General features: G+C 52.7%; 1 long non-coding RNA gene across 4 annotated transcripts in view; it reads left to right on the forward strand.

Moving 5' to 3' along the window:
• The window catches only part of LOC146404939 (uncharacterized), a 125,022-nt gene that overhangs the window by 6,738 nt on the left and 97,445 nt on the right, over positions 1-20,839 (forward strand). For 2 of the 4 annotated variants that reach the window (XR_014842529.1, XR_014842530.1), the window contains exons 1-2: positions 4,071-4,207; positions 13,719-13,792. This is a non-coding gene — a long non-coding RNA (uncharacterized LOC146404939). Of the gene's footprint in view, positions 1-3,931; positions 4,208-13,718; positions 13,793-20,839 lie in introns of those variants that run through there. The other 2 variants (XR_014842532.1, XR_014842531.1) reach the window with 2 other exon arrangements.

The following is a 20,839-nucleotide window of genomic DNA, read 5'->3' on the forward strand; positions in this document are numbered from 1 at the left end:
ACGAGAGAGCCACCCGCTTCCCTGAGCCCTTCCTGGCAGTGCCCAAAGCAGTGAGAGCTGCCCAGCTCTCCTGGCCCAGGTGTCTTCCAGGAGGATAGGGAGGGCCTCTTTCTGCCCTGGACGTCAGGGCCTGGTTTCCAGCTCCCAATAGGTGCTTTTTTTTTTTTTTCTTTGGATGTTCTGATGCACTCCTTGCTCCTCTTCCCAGCAGTCACCAGGCTGGCCCCGTGTTGGGGGCTGGCTCGGCCCGGGCTCCCTGGCACATCCCATCCCCACTGGAGCTGAGTTTTGGAGGCTGGAGTGTGCCCGGTGGAGGGGCAGGCGGCGCCCAGCGTGCTCAGGGGACGGCCAGGCCGGGCCGCCCTGGGCCCCGCGGTGGTGCAGCAGCCTGGCGGTCATCACGATCTCCCAGTTATTTATTGTCATAACATTAATCACGCTGAACTCACTTGGCATTAATGAGGACGTAATGTGTTCTTGGATGGGAATTTTTATTGTAGTGCAGCATTAACTAACTGGCCTATTATTGAAAGTGTTCCCAGACCTGGTATGTACAAATGGTTTACTTTGCAGTGTCCAAGTGTTGACACTTGGTATGGTTTGTGTCAAGAAAATATGAATATGGAACACAAAGGAGGCAGGGCTGCGATGATGTGGGGCCGTCCCCTGGCTGGTGAGGAGAGAGCACACATGGGAGCGGAGGGCCCCCGCCGGCCAGCCTGGCCAGCCTGCCTCTGCCCAGGCCTGTGCTCATCTCATTCCTGTGTCGGAGGAGCGAGATGCCAGACGTGAAAAACTTAGCGTGGTGTTTAAGGGCTTTCTGAGCCACAATCTCGGGGACGAAGAGACACTCAGTCTCTTAGAATTTCGAAGTGACAACAGCAGTCTCTTAGAATTTCGAAGTGACAACAAAACCACAGACCAGGCTGAAGATCTGTTTCCAGCCTTTGTCCCCTTGCACCTGTCCCTCTGCAGGGTCCACCCTTCCCCACCATTAGTGCCCCCTGGCCCTGGCCCACCCTCACTGAGGGTTATCCTCTGAGGCGTCCCCAGCCTCCTGGCCTTTGCACACGCTGTTCCCTTGTGTGGTTAATGTCTTGTCACCCATTGAAACTCAACCCAAGCGACACATCTTTCCTGACGTCTCCTAGTTTCCCCGACTCCAAAGGTATATATGTAAATGACCTTTCTCTGGGAGCCCTGTTACTGCCGGCATATGCTGACCTCTAGGGAAGTCACTAAAATGAACTGGAAACAGTCCTTGCCAGTCTAGTGGAGAAGGCGAGGCAGCCCCCCCGGCCACAGCCCTCAATTTGTTATCAGGGTTTGAGAACATATCACCGCCTTGGAGATATAGCTGGGCTATGCCAAGAACTAATGAGAAGTGAACAAATGGACCATTGGGGCAACGGTTACTCAAAAGAGGGAGAAATTAGTCTGTGCTGGGCCTTGGAGAGGCGAGGGTGAGGGGCACACCAGGAATGGGAAGGGGCCTGATGGGACCCTAACGCTGTCCCACCCAGCACGTCTGCTTCAGAGCTGACAGAAAGCTCCCTCTTCATCTGCTTGGACTGCCAAAGCAACACTACTGGTCATGCAAGGAGTGCCCCGTGCCCCCATTTGACAAATGAAGACACAACACACCCGTCACAGAAATGGAAGCTCATTGGCCATGGCTCTCGGCTGGTAAGAGATGGAACTGCAGCTTGAACCAGAACCGAGACTTCCTGCCACCATACAGGGATGGCTGGTGGCTGTCCTGAGTTAAAATTGATTTTCCAGTGCGAGTGTTACACTTGCACCTCTTTGCTCCCCATTGACTCAGGCTGGTGTGCCCGTGGGTACTGACGGCGAACCCCCGGGAGGGGCCAAGGACCATGCTCTCTTCAATGTGCAGAGAGTCAACAGAGTCCTTTAGAAGTACACTGATTCCAGTTGAGGTATCCTTTGCACAGCGGGATACCCAGCAGCCATTCAAAGACCCGCCAGGATCCAGGGGGCAGGGGAAAGTCACAGGGGCCGCAAATCCGGTCATTGAGTGCATGTGAAGTGTGTGGTGCAAGAGAGAATGAGGATTTCAAAGAATTCACACGTCGCAAGCTTTCCCATTTGCCGCATTCTCCAAGTCCAGCTAATCACAGCCTAACTGGATGTGACCAACTAAGGCTAATTCAAAGTGAAAAACAAGAGCTCTAAGCATTGGTGCTGGGGAGAGGCAGGCAGGAAGTAAATGGATAGACTTAATTAGCCACACCCCTGGGTGACTTGTCCCCATGCCGTGGTGTTGAGCCAGTCCTGTGTGTATGTGATGTGTGTGTCCACAGCTCTGCTTCTGGGTTTCAACCTGGGCTCCCACGATCTAACTTTATAACATGTGGCCTTGGCATTGTTCCTTTTGATGGTGACTGATTTGGGATCTAGTGTTCTTTTCATTGTTTCCTGCTGCCTCTTGTGAGCAAAGGCGTAGGCCGTTGTTCTAACCCCTCATGTCAGCGGAAAGGCGTCCCAGGAGCCAGCTGAGCCCACCATGTATGGAGCTGGGTGGGGTGGGGATGCGGCAGCCCATCCTTGAGCACAGGGCTCTGGGGTTGGCAAGAGGTAACATGTCGTGTCAGGAAGGTCTGCCCAAGTGGCAAAAGGATTGTTGGCAGCGATCTGTCCAGACCTCACAGAGACACTTCCAGGAGCTGGATGGAAAGTCAAAGCTTTGTCAGAACAGGAGGTCCCACAGAACAGGGCTGCAGTCCTTGTGAAGTCTTTTTCAGGAAATCAGGGCTGAGGTCTAGGCATGTTAGCGTAAATACTAGTACGGCTTGTAGCACCCCTGCCCCCCAAATCTCCGTCACTTAAGATCAAAAAGGCTGATTGCTCATCACACGAAGTCCAACGTGATGTTCTTGGTGTGTCTCCAGGTGGCCTCAGACATGTCCATTTTGAGGCATTAGCTCCCCGGTCTGTGGTTTTGTCTTCCCCGAGGACTGCGGATGGTTCCGCTGGGTTTTCCGTATCTGGTGGACAGATGGGGGACAGAGGAAGGACGACGCATGGAAGATTTTAATGGGCCAGGCCACGCTCCACAGGCCAGAACTCAAACGAGGCCACGCCTCACTGCACAGGAGGCCGGGGAGCAGGGTCTTCGTGCCCAGAGGGGAAGGAACCGGGTTTTAGTACACCGGTCCCTGCCAGGCCTGGCACAGACTGTGACGGGTCATGACCATCATGTCGTGTTAGTCTCTGCACGTACAGTATTTGTGTCTGGTGCACATCTGACCAGGCCCACTGGATGCTGGGCATGGGACAGAATGACCTCACGTTCCGACAGGGACAGAGGGGCTTCGTACACGGTCAGTCTGCTTTTCATCCGCTCAGGGCCTGGGCGTGGTGCACCTCGAGTGGCCGGATCTCGGGACGGATGCCCTTGGTCTGAGAGGATCTTAGTTGGGGGGAGGGGGCGGTCGGCGGGTCTGGCATTGCTGGCTTTGAAGCGTTGCTGCTGGGCCAGCTTCTCACCACGGTCCTCCCTCCAGGGGTACTGGTCCAAGTGGGATGGGGTAGGTTTGGGATTTCACTGGAAAGAGCCATTGGCCGGACTCCAGGCAGCCAGGTTATCACTGCGTGACGGTCTCTGAAGTCTTTCATGTGCTCTCTTTCCTCCTTCGGCTTCTCTGTTCCTTTTCCCTAGGTCTCCCGCCCTCCTTTTATTTTCCTCCTAATTAACATCGTGGACAAGGTCCGCTGCTAAGTTAAAAGAGTTTATCCAAGCTGACACTCTGTTTATAATTTATAATTCACATTCCAGCTTTCGCAAGGTCCTTCCATTTCTAGAGCGTGGCCAGTGTGCTCTCCGCGTGCTTGGCGTTGGACTGGGGAGTGAAGGAGAGCAAAGGTCAGGCCTGCAATTGCCAGGAGGCTGATGAAACCCGGGGGCTTCATGTGACAGATGTGCGGACACCATGTGAGCATGTTTACTCATCGCCCACAAGTAGCAGGATCTTTATGATGGTCACGGAAATTCCCCGGCCCAGGGGCTTGGGGCGTGAGGCATGAGGGAGCTGGCCATTTCCCCCTAGTGCACAGCCCCCTCATCAGCAGCAGCCCCTTGCCCTGTCCTTAATCTCGCCTCCGTTTAAGATGCGTCCAAATTATAACGGGGCTGGGGGCTGGAATGCACACACAGCTTCCTCTTCCGAGCCCGGAGCGATCTTGGGTAAGTCAGTTTTCCCTCTTTGAGCTCAGGTTCATCACCAGTGCGATAAGGAGGTTGGGAGAGGTGTTATTTAAAGTTCCTTGCAAGCTCTGAAATCCGTGGATCTTAATTTCCAATGTCTTTAATAATTTCTGTAGCGCCCCTCTCCCATCAGGAGGCAGTGTGGGGGAGTGGAAAAAGTTCATTCTCAAGACTCAATTTTCTCATCTTTCAAATGGGATCCCGATCTGTTACTTTGCAGGGATTGTGAAGCAGCATATGAAATAACAGACATGAGGGTTTCACATGGCGCCTGACTCATGGGCACTAAAAAGTCCATGTCTCCTGTGCCTTTCCTCCCAGAGTTAAGTATGTTCCGGGCTCTGCTGGGAAGCCCAGGCAAACCTCTGTGTCGACAGGGAACCCACCTAGAGGAGATGGTTGGTCAGGCTGGGGGGGCCTAAACTCTGAGCCCTGGAGCCCCATTCAACCAAGGGCCCTGAGAGGAGAGATGTTGTCTCTGGAACTAGCGCCTGGCTCTGCCCTTTGGCGCACGGGAGAAAACCCAACAGGCCACAGAGAGGGCAGGGGCTCCTTGTGGAAATGCATGCAAATGTGTTTGTCATTAGGCCTTCCACGCCAATAATCCATATCTTCTCTTTTCCTTTGTTGCGTTTTTCTCCGGTGGCCAGAAGCCAGATAAAACACGCTGTCTCGTCAGCTTCGACAGCAGATTCTGCCTCCCCAAGCGGGAGTGGGGGTGTGGGCACCTCGCTGCCTCTGACTCCCTCCCGAGCACGCTGGCGGATGAGGTGCTTGGCAGAGTCGAGATGGGGCTTCTGGCTGGCCCCTGAGACCTGGCCAGCAGGGCCCCCTGGTTATCCCTTCACCCAGCACCACAGTCTAGGGCTGCTTCAAAGTGCCAGTGGTCAGACTGGGCAAGGGGCACAAAGGGAGTGAGAACAGGGCAGCCCTCGGAGGCCGGAAGCCCTGGCAGGCCACTGGTCTTCTGAGGACAGATCCTCAGTGTTGGGTCCGTTTCACCGAGCTTGGCCTCGACAGCTCCCATCTCCCCCCTCCCGTTTCTTCTTGCAGTTCCCTTATTAAAAATATCTGACCCCCTCTCCCTGGCACCTGCCCACTCTTGGTCTTTGCACACACATCGCAGTTCCAGAACGCGGAGTCACTGGTCCTTCGCAAGCCCCCGCCCAGGGCCTGGCCTCTGCTGATTACTTCCTTAAGAAAGATATCAACCCATCTTCCCCGTTCCTTCTCCACTTACCCAAGGCCCGTCCTTCTGTTTGGCCAGGCTTGGCTCCAGCTGTGCTTGACCATGTTTCCCACCAGGTGACTGTCAGTCTCCTCTGACCCTTGGGTATCTCACCTGCCCCATCACCTTCTCACAAGACCACCTGCCATCATTACTCACCACCTTATGTACAAATAACCTGGTTTACTAAAGTGTCTTCACTCATTCAGTTTTCCTCCTATAATGGTTTTTCTTTTTTCCCCATACTCAACCCATAACAACTTCCAACCTTTTTTTCTTTTTCTTTTTTCTTTGTTTTGGTCTTTTTAGGGCTGCATCTGCGGCATATGGAAGCTCCCAGGCTAGGGGTCGAATTGGGGCTGCAGCTGCCGACCTACACCACAGTCACAGCAACCTGGGCTCTGAGCCGCGTCTGCGACCTGCACCACGGCAACGCCACAATCCCTGACCCACTGATCGAGGCCAGGGATCAAAGTCACATCCTCACGGATCCTAGTTGGATTCGTTTCCGCTGAGCCACAATGGGAACTCCACAACTTCCGATCTTTACAAGCGATTCTTGGGGTCTTCCTCTTCCCTTGCTTTTCCAGGAGGGCATAGCATTGGTCCCCTCAAACACCGCACCTTAAATTCTCAGGCCATCCCATCCGTCTCTCCAATTCTCTCTCTCTCTCTCTTTCCCCCAGTTCTCTTTTTATGTTGGCTGAGGCTGGTGGTTTGAGGTGGTAGAGCTGCTTCTGGTACCTTGAAGCAAACAAAGAGGGGAGATGGTACCTCTCTGAATTTAAAATGTAGGATGCTCAGCATCTTTCATCCAGCACTTTGGGCCTTAGCTACAATTCTGATACAGCAGACAAAGTTCCATACGCCATCCTGTTCATGCATATTTTGTTTTCTTAACAAAACTGTGACTCTTACCAGGTGAAAATGGTGCCTAATGGGACACAGAGGTGAGAGACCTGATCTCTGCCTGGCTGCTGCCCATGGTTTTGTAGGGACAAAGAGACATAGCACACACACATGCACACACACAGAAACCCCCAATATAACAGTAGGGAACATGCTGAGACACATGGTGGGATCTGGAGAGATAGCACCAATATAGCTAATGTGGGAAACGGCCATTCCCAGCCCCAGTTGTAGCATCTCATCTTTCAGCATTTATGCACACTAGCCACCACTGTCCTTTCAGGAAGGGGCTGAAGGAGATGCAAAAGGCCCTGAATACAGTGTGACTGATGCTGGTGAAGATGCTTTGGGACTCATCGAGGTGGCGGGGGTGCCGACTGCCCAGAGGGAGCACTGAAAAGTTAGTCAGGGAGTTTTTGCTGTAGCTTAAGAGGTTAAGGGGATTAGGGATCCGGCGTTGCTGCAGCTATGACATAGGTTGCAGCTGTGGCTTGGATTCAGTCCCTGGCCGGAGAACTTCCATATGCCGCGGGTGGGGCCTAGAAAAGAAAAGTGTGTGGTCAAAACCATGGGCTCCTTGTCAGTGTTGCCCAGCGTGGGCGCCCCATGCAGCCTCATTCCCCTGATTAGTCCCATGACGGGGACCCTGCTTTGAACAGAAAGAGGGAGGAGTGGGCAGGGTAGCAGAGGTCAGGGTCCTGGTGGGCATGATCTTCACCCACAGAGCTGCCCGTGCAAGGCCTTTTGGAAGAGGCACATGCTGTCCTGAACTTTATACCCAGGCAACACTTTGAGCCACTCAGATGTCTTGGACGACCCCAAGCTCAGTACCCGCAGGCGAACAGGGTCTCGCTTATGGGAATGTCCTGCAGAGTGGCTGCTGCGTCCCTGTGAGAGCTCAGGGCAGCGGCAGGAATTCTTTGTGTGGGCTCTCCCTCTGTCTCAAGCCTCTGCTCCCTAAAAAAAAAGTCCCTGGTCCCTTCAGGCATCACACATCTCTCCAACATAAGGTCATTGTTTAAAAATCTCTCAGAAACTGAAATATAGGCCTGTGATCTGAATTTCCCCCTAACTAAATGCTACCTGTCATTCACTCCAGCATCCTCACCTCTGCCTTTAAAATAATCTGAGGAGATTCTTGGATGCTCAAAAGACTTGAGGCTGTATTCACAGTAGCTCGTATCTGAATGGCCCCTCAGCTGCCTTTACCCTGGCTTTTGGCAGCCCCATGGCCAGGGTGCATCTTCTGAACACAGACACATAGAGAAGACATGGACCAGGAAGGAAGTTCTAGAATTTGTTGTTGGCAACATCCCAGAATGTAGAGCTTCCAGACAAGCTAGAGTGTGGAGTCAAAGGAAACACATTAAACAAATGTAGGAATTATTTTTAGCTTCATTTTGTAACTTGGATGAAGGAAGCTTAAAGAAGTTGTATTGGACTGAATTATCCCCTTCCCCGAATTCATAAGTTGAAGGCCCCCCTGCCACTGGATGGTACCAGGAGATGGGACCTTTGGGAGGTTATTAGGTCATGAGGACAGGGACCTTGCCTGATGGGATTAGTGCCCCTACAGGAAAAAACGCCAGAGGGCTCGAGTTTTCGGTCTGCGTACACACACCCAGGAAAGGCCATGGGAGCACACGGTGAGAGGGTGCCCTCACCCAAACCTGACCATGCTGGCACCCTGATCTCAGAATTCCAGTCTTCAAGACTGTGCGAAAATACATCGCTGTTGTTTATAAGTCATGTAGTTTATGGTATTTTGTTATAGCAGCCCAAATTGACAAAGACATAAGTTTTTTTGTTTTTTTTTTTTTAAGGGCGTTACCTGTGGCATATGGAAGTTCCTAGGCAAGGGGTTGAATTGGAGCTGTAGCCACCAGCCTACACCACAGCCACAGCAACAGCAGATCCAAGCAGTGTCTGTGACCTACACCACAGCTCATGGCAACACTGGATCCTTAACCCACTGAGCGAGGCCAGGGATCAAACCCACATCCTTATGGATCATAGTAGGGTTTGTTACCGCTGCACTACCACGGGAATGCCCAGGGTTGCAAGTTTAGTGTAGGAGTCCAAGGTTATCCATTTCTAAGTCTAGTGCATGTTTCTGGCATGGTGTTTTTCTGATGTGTGTTCATTTAACTTGCCTTGTCAAATATTTATTGAGCATTTACTACATCTAAGGACCTATGTTCTCTTTTGCATTTTCCTCCTTTTCTCTCTCTTTGTAGTTCTTGTCCTTTTTCTTTCCATCTTCCCTTCTTACCAATACCAAAATGACAGTTGTTATAACTTCTAGAAATTAAATTCCCATGAAAATTGGGAGTTCCCATTGTGGCTCAGCTGGTTAAGAACCCACCAGAGTCTCTGTGAGGATGTGGGTTGGAGCCCTGGCCTCGCTGAGTGATTAAGGATCTGGGGTTGCCGTGGCTGTGGCATAGGCCAGCAGCTGCCGCTCCGATTCAGCTCCTAGCCTGGGAACCTCCATGTGCTACAGGTGCGGACTTAAAAAAAATTCCTATGAAAATCCCTTAGCAGCCCCCACCAGAGGGACTGTATTAGTATGACAGTCTGGTGTCTCTTGCACGTCGCTGGAGAGCTAGTTCAGCAGTGCTTGCAGTAGAAAAGTGTTGCATGTTTTTCTGTCACAGCTTATACATTCCAGGAAGGGTCGAGGGTTTGGGGGCATAGAGTAAGTTCCATTCCTCCAGCCACCTCAGGGCAACATGGTCATACCCCCGATAATCTCGGCTCTCCTTTGTTGAGTTCCTTATTGAACAAAGGCAGCACTTCCCATTTATTTCTTTTGATTCTCCCAAGGATTTGTGAGGCAGTTGTGTTTCTCTTCAATGCACTTGATGTCCCACCATCACCCTTGGGCTACTTTGTGCATTCGTGGAGCCTGCTGTATTTTCCAGATCCTCAGAGATCCACATCTTAGAGGTGGTGAGATGATTTGCTGGGGTTTATGAAACTGTAAAGTGAATTGTTCCAGCTTCACTGAGCCAGTTAAAACTTAAAAAGAGCTGGTCAGTTCGGAGGGATTAAGGAATTACAGGTGATTAAAAAAAGGTTCCAAAACCAGAAGCCCCCAAATGACACTGTCTGAGAAACAGGAGCCAATGACCAGTTTCTATTCATTTTTCAAACCGAGATAAGGACAAGCCTTATATTTTCTTTTAATTTGATACCCGAGTGGCCTCCCACACCAATCAAGGCTTCCCCTGCTCATGACCCAGGAGGGCTTCTGATTGGAGAGGCAATTCTGAGAGGGGCTGAGGTCAAGCATGTAGAGCATCAGCCCCTTTCTGGAGAAGTAGTTCTAGCTTTGCCCTTGTCCCCTAGAGTGTTGTATAGACTCTGTGCGTGAGAGTGTGTGAGTGTGAGTGTGCGTGTGTGTGTGTGTGTTCGTGTGCTGCCATAGGCATATACCTTTGAGGATGTCCTTTTCATCTGGACTAAACTTGCCTGGCTTGAATGATGAAAATGATACATGATGATAAAAGGGACAGCCTTGAGGCTATTTTTCCCGGCAGACATTCTCCCCCAAGCCTTTTTGGCATCTGTCTGCCCCAGCAAGCCTTGTGTGTGACCCCAGGGCTGGCTTGTTTTGCCTTGCTCGGGCCTCTCCGGGTCTGCAGGAGTTACTCAGGATCTACGCTCTCCGTCAGCTCTGGAGTGGGGCCAGTCTCATGCCTTCCTTTCTGCTGTCTTCATTAATACTGGGCTTGCGTCCCGGCATTCCTGAGAAATTGATAGAGACAGAACATCAATTGTAGTTTAGCTCCACGACGGGGAAACGCACGGTGACAGGCTGGGGGATTTTTTTGCCAGGGAAGTCGATGGGCCCTTTCCTGGAGCCGCCCCGTGTGGAGACGCTCTGGGCCTGCGTGAGGTCACAGAGTGGGACCCAGGACAAGAGCAACAAGCCGCTAATCTGCTAATTGCAGCCTGGCTAAGTGATATTACCTTTGCGCTTGGCTCTCCTGGACTTGATGAATGGCCGTGTGTGTGGAAGGGAACAAACAGGCGTCTTCTCTCAGGCTGGGGGAAAGTCTGGGGTGTCATTGTGAACGACCCAGGCCGGTGGGGGGGACGTGGTTAGACCCGGAACTCCCCTCTGAGGGAGGCCACAGGTTTGGGGCCAGAGAGGGTCGTCTGGGCACAGTTGGTACTGGGTTGGTCCACTCCGTGGCCACCAGGTTTCTCCATTGATTTCTCATGGTATTCGGGGAAATATGGAGCTGCTTTTTCCTGTTTAGGCCTCTTTGGGCCCCCTCTTTGACTTTAGAGGGCCAGGTGCAATGCCCAGATGGAAACACCTGTGCCCCTGTACATCGGGCAGGGGGACAGTCAGGTGCATCCCACCGAACTCCCCTGCGCCTGCTCGTGTGATCTCGGCCTGGGCAAGCGCCACTTGCCTCTTGCTTCCCAGGACCAAGAACTTGCAGTTGTCCAATACCCCCTGCTTTGCAGCCCACCTCAGCAGCTGGCACCTCCCTGGCTCTTGAAGTCGTGCCTATCTATCTCTTCTTTCCCACTGGAATCTCCCTTATCCAGGCCACCATCGTCTTTTCCACATGGACCACCGTGGTCACCTCCCACTGTGGAGGTCTCTACTTCTAGTCTTGCCTCTTAAAAATCAATTTCTTGGGAGTTCCCGCTGTGGCTCAGCAGTTAGGAACCCCAACTAGTATCCTCGAGGATGTGGGTTCGATCCCTGGCCTTGCTCAGTGGGTTAAAGATCCGGCATTGCCCTGAACTATGGTGTAGGTCGCAGATGCAGCTCAGATCCGGCGTGGCTGTGGCTGTGGTGTAGGCCGGCAGCTGCAGCTCCGATTCGACTCCTAGCCTGGGAACTTTCATATGCCACAGGTGTGGCCCTAAAAAAGAAAAGCAAATTGACTTCTCATCCTCCAGCCACGGCTCATCTCTAAAGTGCAAATCTGACCGTGTCACTTTCCTGCAGGAAGGTGTTAGTGGTTCCCTACTGCCTCTTGGACCAAGTCCAAACTAGTTTGCCTGACAGATAAGGTGTGGCTTGGCTCTGCCTCCCCTGCTACACACCCTGAGTTTTCTCTCTCACTGTGCACCGCCCCCCTCCCGGCTGGACTGTCCTCTCCAGCCACTGTGAAACCCTTGCTTCTAGGACTTGTGGTGGGCTTCTCCTCTGCCTCCATTCCCTTGCCCTCTTCTCTTGGTTAGTTCTTCTCTGTTCCCTGGACTCAGCTTTGCTGCTGCTTCCCTCGAGCTGTCTTTTCTGTCTCCCTCATTCCAGGCCTGTCCTTCTCTGTGCCCTCATGGCATCCAGTATGTGCCCACACCGGAGTCAGATCACAGTCCATAGTAAATGCCCATCTTACGCAGTGGAAGACATTTCCCTCCCCCCCTTCATAAAGGATACAGAATATCTCTTGAATGCATTGAATTTGTTTAGAAATTATCTTGACAAGCCACTTGGTTTAGAAGGTGGGACTCTGGGGACTTAGATTAACAGGAGGCAAGGAAACCAAAGAAATTACTAAACTCTTGTGTGCAAGAACTAGATGAGGGGGGTTCCCAGGGTGGTTCATTGGGTTAAGAACCCAACTAGTATCCATGAGGACACAGGTTTGATCCCTGGCCTCACTTAGTGGGTTAAGGATCTGGTGTTGTCATGAGCTGTGGTGTAGGCTGGCAGCTGCAGCTCTGATTCAACCCCTAGGCTGGAGAACTTCCATGTGCCATAGGTGTGGCTCTAAAAAGACAAAGGAAAGAAAGAAAGAAAGAGAGAGAGAGAGAGAGAGAGAGAGAGAGAAAGAGCAAGGAAGGAAGGAAGGAAGAAAAAGAGAAAAGAACTAGATGAGAAAGAACTTCCATGTGCCACAGGTGCGGCTCTAAAATGACAAAGGAAAGAAAGAAAGAAAGAAAGAAAGAAAGAAAGAAAGAAAGAAAGAAAGAAAGAAAGAAAAGAAAGAAGGGAGGGAGGGAGGGAGGGAAGGAAGGAAGGAAGGAAGGAAGGAAGGAAGGGAGGGAGGAAGGAAGGAAGAAAAAGAGAAAAGAACTAGATGAGAGAATAGGTGTCACTGGGGACAGACTGGGGGAACTGGGTTGGGAGAGGATGGTTGATCAGCAGGGTGACCTGGCCAAAGAATTTTTCAAAGACCAGAATAACTCATGTTCAATGCAAGTTATAGGCATTTTTGAGATATAAATATCCCCCACCTCCTCAAACCTCCTGCACAATTTACCCTTCACACTAAGAGCGCGTGTGGGTATGTGGTGCAAATCGAGAGAGAGAGGTGGCTTCAGGTCTGGGGCTTTTCCATGGGGAGATAAACAGCACCACACACAGAGGAAAGAAGGAGAATTCCGAGGAGGAAGGACTTCGCAGGCGAATGAAACAACACGAGGTTCTTAGCTTGCCTCGGACACGCAGGAACCTCAGAGAAGCCTCTGAATGTTCCAAAGAGGCTCAGTTGGGGGTGCACCAGCTTTACTTCAGTTTACAGAGAAGGGGACCCAGTCAACACCTGCCTTCCAATTCCTGGTCTGTTTCCTCACTGGGATAAACCTATAAAGGAGGCAGGAGTCCATGACTCTCTTCCCCCACTGAATTTAAAAATGGCTGTGGAATAAATAAAAGAAGGAGAAGACAGTGAAAGATCAGAAGTAGGTCTAATTTGCATGAGTTGTTTAAACTTCCAGAAATATCTTTAAAAAAAGAAAACAAAAACGAATTTTCTATCTTTGGCCATGTCCATGGCATGCAAAATTTCCTGAGCCAGGGATCAAACCTAACTACAGCAGTGACCCAAGCCACACCAGTGATGATGCTGAGTCTTTAATCACTAGGCCACCAGAGAACTCCCAGAAGTATCTTGAACCAAACTGGGGTCTCTGATCAAAGGGTCCATGTGGGAGGTTGGAATGAGGAGGCTCATGGGTCCCCTGCTGGCCAGGCTCCCTCTTGGTGCAGGAATTGCAGTTTCTCCTCTCCCCCAGCACATCCCTCCTGAACATGTAACCAGGCTTAACTGGCACCAGGACCATGGCACAGGGAGGAAGGCCTGTGGACCAGGCAGAAGGCCTGGTGGAAGAAGCAGGGCTTGTCGAGTGTGTCTGTGTGATGCATCTTTCTGAGCTTCTGGGTCAGGACTAGGTGGCTGGAAACCCACACTGACTCATTTCTGCACATGGTCCCTGCTCTTGAGGTATTGACTGTCCCTCTGGGAAGCAGGGCATGGATGTGTGCAAAAAGAAGGAGTCACTTCCCAGAGGGTGTCACAGTGACTGGGGCTTCTGGAGGCTGGACAAGGGGGTGATTCTTTCTGATCCCATCATAGCTGCCTGTTGTGGTACCTGCAGGAGCTGGATGGTGGAGCCAGATGATGGAGCCAGGATTGGGCAACAACATACATTCGAGGCATCCACCTTTCCTGGTGAGTTCATCTTGGTTTTGTATCTGCTGTTCTTTTATTTCTTCTCCTTATTCATATTTTGACCATGTTTTATACCTACCATCAAAAAATAGATGTTCCCATTGTGGCTCAGTGTGTTACGGACTCAATTAGTATCCATGAGGATGTGGGTTCAATCCCTGACCTCGATCAGTGGGTTAAGGATCTGGCATTGCTGTGGTGTAGGCCGGCAGTTGCAGCTCAGATTCAACCCCTAGCCTGAGAACTTCCATATGCCACAAGTGTGGCCCTAAAAAACAGCAAAAAAACCAAAAAAAACAAAACAAAAAAAGGATTGTCTCCCAAACATTAGTTCTTGTGATTCCTTAGCTCTCAGGGATGTAGACATGTCTGCATTTGATGGGGTTTTCTTTACCTTCCCTCCAAGTTCAGTACATGCTTTGTAGTCTTAATGAATCACCTTTCGCCGTCTATGGAGGTTATTTCCCCCCTAATTTAAAGAAAGGATCTGCCAGTGGAACAACCTAAATGAACTGAAATGCCCCTGCCGAGTGCGCTTGCCCGGAGGACAGGCTCGTCGTTGATAGACTTTAATCAGATCCCTCTTCTCCGTTCCCAGGAAATCCTCCTTCAGTGAACTTCTCCTAACCCTGTCTCTGGGGTGTCACCCGGCCGTAAGGCCAGCGGGGGAGTCGTTTTTGGAAGGCCGCATGGGGAACAGCTTTGGTGAAGTGTCTTTTCCTCTCCAAGAAAGATCACAGGAAAACCTTTTGCTCAGAATAAGCATTTTGGAAGGGTGCTTGGCAGGCTTTGGCCCTTCAGTGGGGGCAGCACCCTCCCGGGGAGCTGGGGTGTCAGCAGCAGCGGGAGCAGCAACCTCAGCCTTGGGGGGCCCAAGCCACTCCTTCTAGCCCCCTCCCCTGTTAAGGAATGTCCACCTTCCCTCGGACCCAGGTGTGGGTTTGTCTTTTTTAGGAGTGGATCTAGCATTGGGGAGGCTTCCTACATCCACCCTTGATCCCCCATCTCCCCGCTTCCAGGTATTGCTACTGCTGAGCAGGGCAGTCCCCAGCCTTGGCATCGCTGCAGCACCTCTGACCTGTTTCTAGGTCCAGCTGCACTTCTCATGGTCCCCAGCTGCCTTGCCTTTCCCCGGGCTCGTCCCTTGGCTTGGAATGTCCTTTTCTCCCTTTTCCCAGCTGACTCACTCCCCGTCTCCCTTTAAGACTCCATTCGGTGAGCAGCTTTGGGGAAGTCTCCCTTGGCCCCGGTTGAGTTGGAGGCCTCCTCTGAGCTGCCCTCATGTCCCCTCCACACCCCGTCCTCGCTCTGATTGAGTTCTCTTGACATGGAAATTGTATTTGCCTGTCTTCTTTCCTGGACCCTTGAGTAGATGGGTGAGGTCTGCGTCGTGGTCGTTGCTGAATTCCAACACTCAGCACAGTACTGAGCAGAGTGGGTACTTAGTAAAGGTAGTATTTGCACGTTAGAGATGGTGGGGGGGGGCTGCCTTCTGGGTTGGCAGCACAGCCAGAGGGGGTGAACGTGACCTCCACGTTATAGTCTAACTCACTGCTTGCAGACCCTCTTCGTGTCAAGCGGGGACTCTGCGCTCCATGCCTCTCCTCCCCTGTGAACAGACTCTTCCCCAGCTCGGCCGATCCGCTCACATCCCCCAAGCATGTCCTGTATTATTCGTCTCACTCCTCTTTGTTCATGCCACCCTCCTGCCTGGAACACCCATTTCTGCCCTTGTCTTCAGTGTGGTCTCTTCATCCACCTCATTCTAAGACCCGAGTCCAATCCTTATTTCGAGGAATCTTACTTTTATAGCTCCTCTGCCCACAAGTCTCCTTCCCTTCTGAATGTGGGTGAAGGAATCCTCCCAACCTCACCTTCCACAGGATCCCTTAGCATCCCTAATTTGTCATTGACAAATGTCCCCCTTGGGGTGCTGTAGCCCCAGGAGAATGGCAAGCGAATTGCTCCTCCAAGACCCTAGCGTGTCTCCCTGACTCCTCCAGCCTGGTTCCTGGCAAGTGCTTACGGAGTGTTTGGTCTTTTCTTCCTTGGATTTATAGTCATGAGAGGCTGCTCGGGGAAAGGCTGGCCCAGAGCTATGAAGAGGACAGGGCTGGGGGCTCCCGGAAGTGGAGTAGGTGGGCATTGGTGTGGGGTGATTTCCGAAAGCTTCCATGCAATACCATCCGCTCCACCTGGACTGTAACCATCAGTGAATCTTTTTTTCCCACAGACAAGGCAGGGCAGCCTAGAATAGAGGGTCATGCTACTGCTTTGGGGCTTGTCCATGGCTAGGAGAAACCCCGGCATGCTAGCAGGTAGCAGTTGAGGAGCTGCACAGAGAGACCTCCGCCCCTGGCTCCTCCACTTCTGTGTGAGCTGGTCCCACTGTAGTTGGCTGGCAGAGAAAACTCAGAGGGGACCAGGCCTCCCTCCACCTCTGCTGATGAAACTGGGACCCCCCCTTTCCAATCTGGAGAGGCCGCTGCAAATGAAGCGCTTATTTGAAACGTCCCCTGGAGCCATCCTTACGGGATCAAGATGCAGAAAATAGTTTAATGAGGATGCCAGCCTGCAGGTGCACCTGTGCTAATTTTGAAGAGAAAGGCACTAACCTGACAGCTCAGAGAGGAAGGAGCCGTTAAGCCTCTTTGGGGAAACATCAGTCCTACAGGGCAGACAGAAGCACCTCGCTGAAGCAGGAGGCAGATGGCGAAGGCATCCTTAGCATCCTTGGCCCCAGCAGCCTGACAGTTAGCCTGCCCCCAGGACAGACTCAGCAGCGTCCTTGCAACCTAGCAGCGGCTCCTCAGCAAACCAGGGTGGTAGGGAACCAACCGTGGGGGCTGGAGAGGAGATACCCAGAAACATGCAGAGTGAGGAGAACAGGATAGAGAACTCAGAGGCTGGACGGAGGGTCTAGCACAACAGCTTTTAGAGGTTTTTGACCTTGACATTAAGAAATACCTTTAAAATCATATCCCACTGCATCCCAGGTGTGCATGTATACACATCGATGAAACACAGAGAGAACCGACACCAAGGTGCCACGAGACCACGCTTACCCCTCCACTGTGTAGGAGGTACTCGGAACATTCTACACAATTCTTTCATTTGAAAATGCTTCTTGTGACCCACTGTATTTTTTTCATAACCTCACTGATGAGTTGCTTCCCACAGTTTGAAAAATACAGGTCAGGCACTTGTGGGCCTGGAGATATTGGAGTGGAGAGCAGGCAAGCCCGCGCTGCCCGCTGGAGTGGTACAGCCTTGCCCTCTCATCTGCTCAGTGAGAAAACAGTTGGATCCTCCTCACTGGTTTGCGGTACAATTAAAAGGAGGTAATCTCTGTGAACGGCTTAGCGCAGGGATTGACAAAGGCATCCGTGCCCATTGGAGGTGATGATGACGAAGGGCCTGACTTCCGTCCTAGCTCGCACATGCGCACTGCCATCCTCGGTGGCTCCAGCCTCCTTTTTTACAGCTGTCACTGCTAAGGTTGGAAGCCACTTTTATACCTGTTTGACAGCTTCAGCTCTTCTAAGCAGTGAGAGGGACATTGAAAAAGGGCAGTTGAGGAGTTCCCGTGGTGGCTCAGTAGTTAATGAATCTGACTAGGATCCATGAGGATGCGGGTTCAATCCCTGGCCTCGATCAGTGGGTTAAGGATCTGGCATTGCCGTGAGCTGTGGTGTAGGTCACAGATGCGGCTCAGATCTGGCATTGCTGTGGCTGTGGTGGAGGCAGCAGCTATAGCTCCAATTTGACCCCTAGCCTCGGAACCTCTGTATGCCACGGTGCGACCCTAAAAAACAAACAAAAGAGGGCAGGTGAGGAGTCAGAGCTTGGCAAGGAGGCCAAGGTTGAGGCCGTCATGTCATGGGATGCATGTGCATCACGGAAGGAGCCTCTGGCACGTCCTGTGATAGACACATGGATGGAGACGAGATGGCAGCACAGGGAGGCAGAAAATGACCTTAGTCAGAAGTGGCAGAGAGGAAGGTCATACCATAGACCTGGAAAAAGCCACCTGGAAAGTAGTGGGGACTAGAAGTCTGAGCAGGTGGTAGCCACTGGATTGTTACCTGCCTCAGGCGAATCTTTTTTTCCATGCTCATTCTTGCCCTTTTTTGTGCAGCTGGGCACTCTGAGTCTGCCCTCGCCACCCTGGACCTGTCTCCCTCAGCTCTGACGTCCACGGCTCTCATGGGAGCCGGGCCCTGCAGATTCCTGGTCCTGAGCCGTGGGCCGGAAGTGGAGAGCCCCAGGCCTTCCTTCTGGAAAGGGACCTCTCAGGCTTGCAGGGGAGAGGTGATCACCTGGCTGGGGCTGAGCATCCACAGTCCCCCTGGACACAGGCAGGAGAAAGCCTCCTGGGAGCCCTGTGGTTTGCACATTCAGTCCCATGTTGTGGATTTGGTGCCTTGTCAAGACAACTGTCTCCTTTGCCCCGTCCCGTTTCTCTTCCATGGCGCAGAGACACTTCTTTACCCTAAAGTGAGCCTGGATGTTGATGTTGGAATGGAGCAGTGCCAGCTGAGCTGGGGAGAAGGGGGCAGGGCAGGGAGAAGTCTGGGCTTCCGGGTGGAGTAAGCCTTCAGACCTGGCTGCGTCAGCTTCTGGGAGTGAGTCCAGAGGGTCCCCAGCTTAGGACTAGTATAGATCTTCCCTGACTTATGATGGAGTCACGTCCTGATAAACACATCATAGTCGAAAGCATCATAAATCTCAAAGATGCGTTTAATACACTAACCCACCAAAGAGCATAGCTTACGCGTGCTCAGAACGCTTACATGAGCCTCCAGTTGAACAAAATCAAAACTTTGTAATAAAGTGTTGAAGATCTCATCAAAGTGACTTACTGAGTACTGTGCTGAAAGTGAGAAGCAAAATGGTTGTATGGGTACAGAAGGATTGTTTACCCTCGCGATTGCCGGCTGCCTGGAAAAATCCAACCATTGTTAAGGAGGGACCATCTGTACAAATGTAGCTGGTGATTCTCAGAGGGCAGTCTGGGCACAGTGGCTGTCGCAGGGTTCTCCTGCTCCCTGTGGTTGGGTGGCCCTGCTTTTCCACCCCTTGGGACATTACAACCACAGCCCCCTCTGGCTTGGGAGACCGGCTGAGGCTGGGCCAGTGCCTGCGCATGGCTGGACGGTGCTTCGTGCTGCCGGTCACCAGCAGCCAGATGACCAGTGGGTGCTTGCTGATGCCACAAATAACACCGTGTAATGTGGGAGTCCAGGGCGTTTTTCTTTCGTGAGGTTTCAGGCTCTTCCTGAGAGCTCCGTCCTGCCCACCCTGAGAATAGCCTCCGGGAACAGTTGCTGGATGTGAGTGGTGCACTCTGAAGGAGCGGAGCGCCCTGCTGTGTAGATGAGCACCGGGTGGAAATCGGTCCTGGGTCTCCTTCTCTCTCTCCCAAGACCTCTGCTGGTTTCCTTAAGAGCCAATGAGCAGTTTCTACTTTGTAAAGCGTCTCGGCTTCATCCTGCCTGTGCTGTGCCCAGTGGGGAGAGCCTGTAAGTGCCTTGAGAAAAGGCCTTGGGGAGGGGGGCTCCCCTTGCTCGAGGACTCAGGGGAAACTTGCTGGTGTGGATCCTGGACGTGGGGGCATGGCTAGGGAGAAAAGGGGACGGGTACATTGGGGCCGTGCGTGGCCTGCAGGCGGAAGGGCTGAGAGCCCCAGCTGGAGAATGTGAGGCAGGACCAAGGCTCAGCTAAATCTTTGCCTCTGGGGCCGCGGGAGCCTCAGGGCGGGCTCATCCTGGCCCACTCGAGGCGGGGGCGGGGCGAGGAGTGGGGGCGGGGGTCACCTGGCAAAGGGAGGGCACCATGGGCTGGTGGGTCTAGCCGGGGATGGGGTGGGGGCAGTGTCCACTGGGGGGCACTGCAGCACCACCTTGGGCGCCTCTGCAGCCCCTCCGCGCCCGAGGAGTGGAGCTTGTCTACTCCCTAGAATTCTTGGTAGCTCTAGAGGGAGACAGAGATTGGCCAGGCTCTGGGCTGTCACCTGTGCCGGGGGTGGCCGCGGGGCGGGGGGCTGAGCATCCCGCAGTGCGCATGCGTGCGTTCTCTCCCCGCCCTCTCCCCCGCCACACCACTTCTTCATTCACACGGACACACACAGACCCACGTGTTCACAGCCGCTCACACTCAGAAGGCACCAACTACACACCCACGTACAGGTTCCTAACCACACACAGCTACACTCGTAGTCACACAGGCTCTCGCACACGCTTGCTCATAGTCACGTGGACTCTCATATCCACTTCACATACACACACACACACACACACACACACACACACACACACGCACAAACTCTCTCTCTCCCGGCGTTGCCAGTCTCAGCCATGTGCCTCACACATGCAGGCAGGCCCGGAGCAGCTGTTTGTGCGGTGGGGCTGATGTAATGTCAAGAAATTTCGTGTTATATTTAAAATGACACCTGTAAAAATAATCTTCAATTTGTAATTTAAATACTGTAATACTCAATTACATGGACTGACAGGCAGTGTCCCCGTGGCTTTGGAGAACAACATTCTTGTGCCCCCCTCCCATGGACTGGGGATGAGGTGGGGAGGAGCCCAGCCGCCTTCCCTGGCCACCTGCGGGGGTCACCAGGCCCCTGCCCGGTGGCTTCTGCCGCTGCCTGAGTTCGTGGGCCGCAGGTCCATCTGTCCCCGCTCCCAGGTAGCGTCCAGCAGGAGGCCTCCTGTGGGTTTACCCAGGTGACCCAAAGATACAGTTTCCACCCTGGCGGAAAGAGGGGGCTCCTCCAGGACTGTGGATGGTCCTTGGGCTGCCCAAGCCGAAGGTCCCAGCGCACAATCCCACAGCCCCGCAACTCTTTGCCCTCTGCCTCGCAGCCTCAGATCTGCCCAGCCCATGCCCGCAGTTCACAGCCCTGCAGCCCCAGGGCATTCAGTTCCACCCCTGTGCTCCCCACCCCTGTGGCACACACAGCACCACAGGACAGTTTACCTGCCCTTGAACCCCTGGTCCTTGGTGGCACAGCTCACCACTCCCCGCACAGCCAGTCCC

Source organism: Sus scrofa, chromosome 3 (assembly GCF_054392235.1).
Source record: "Sus scrofa isolate SSC_HxYL_T2T_F1_AM1 chromosome 3, Sscrofa_HxYL_maternal_Yorkshire_Landrace_v2.0, whole genome shotgun sequence".
NCBI lineage: Eukaryota > Metazoa > Chordata > Mammalia > Artiodactyla > Suidae > Sus > Sus scrofa.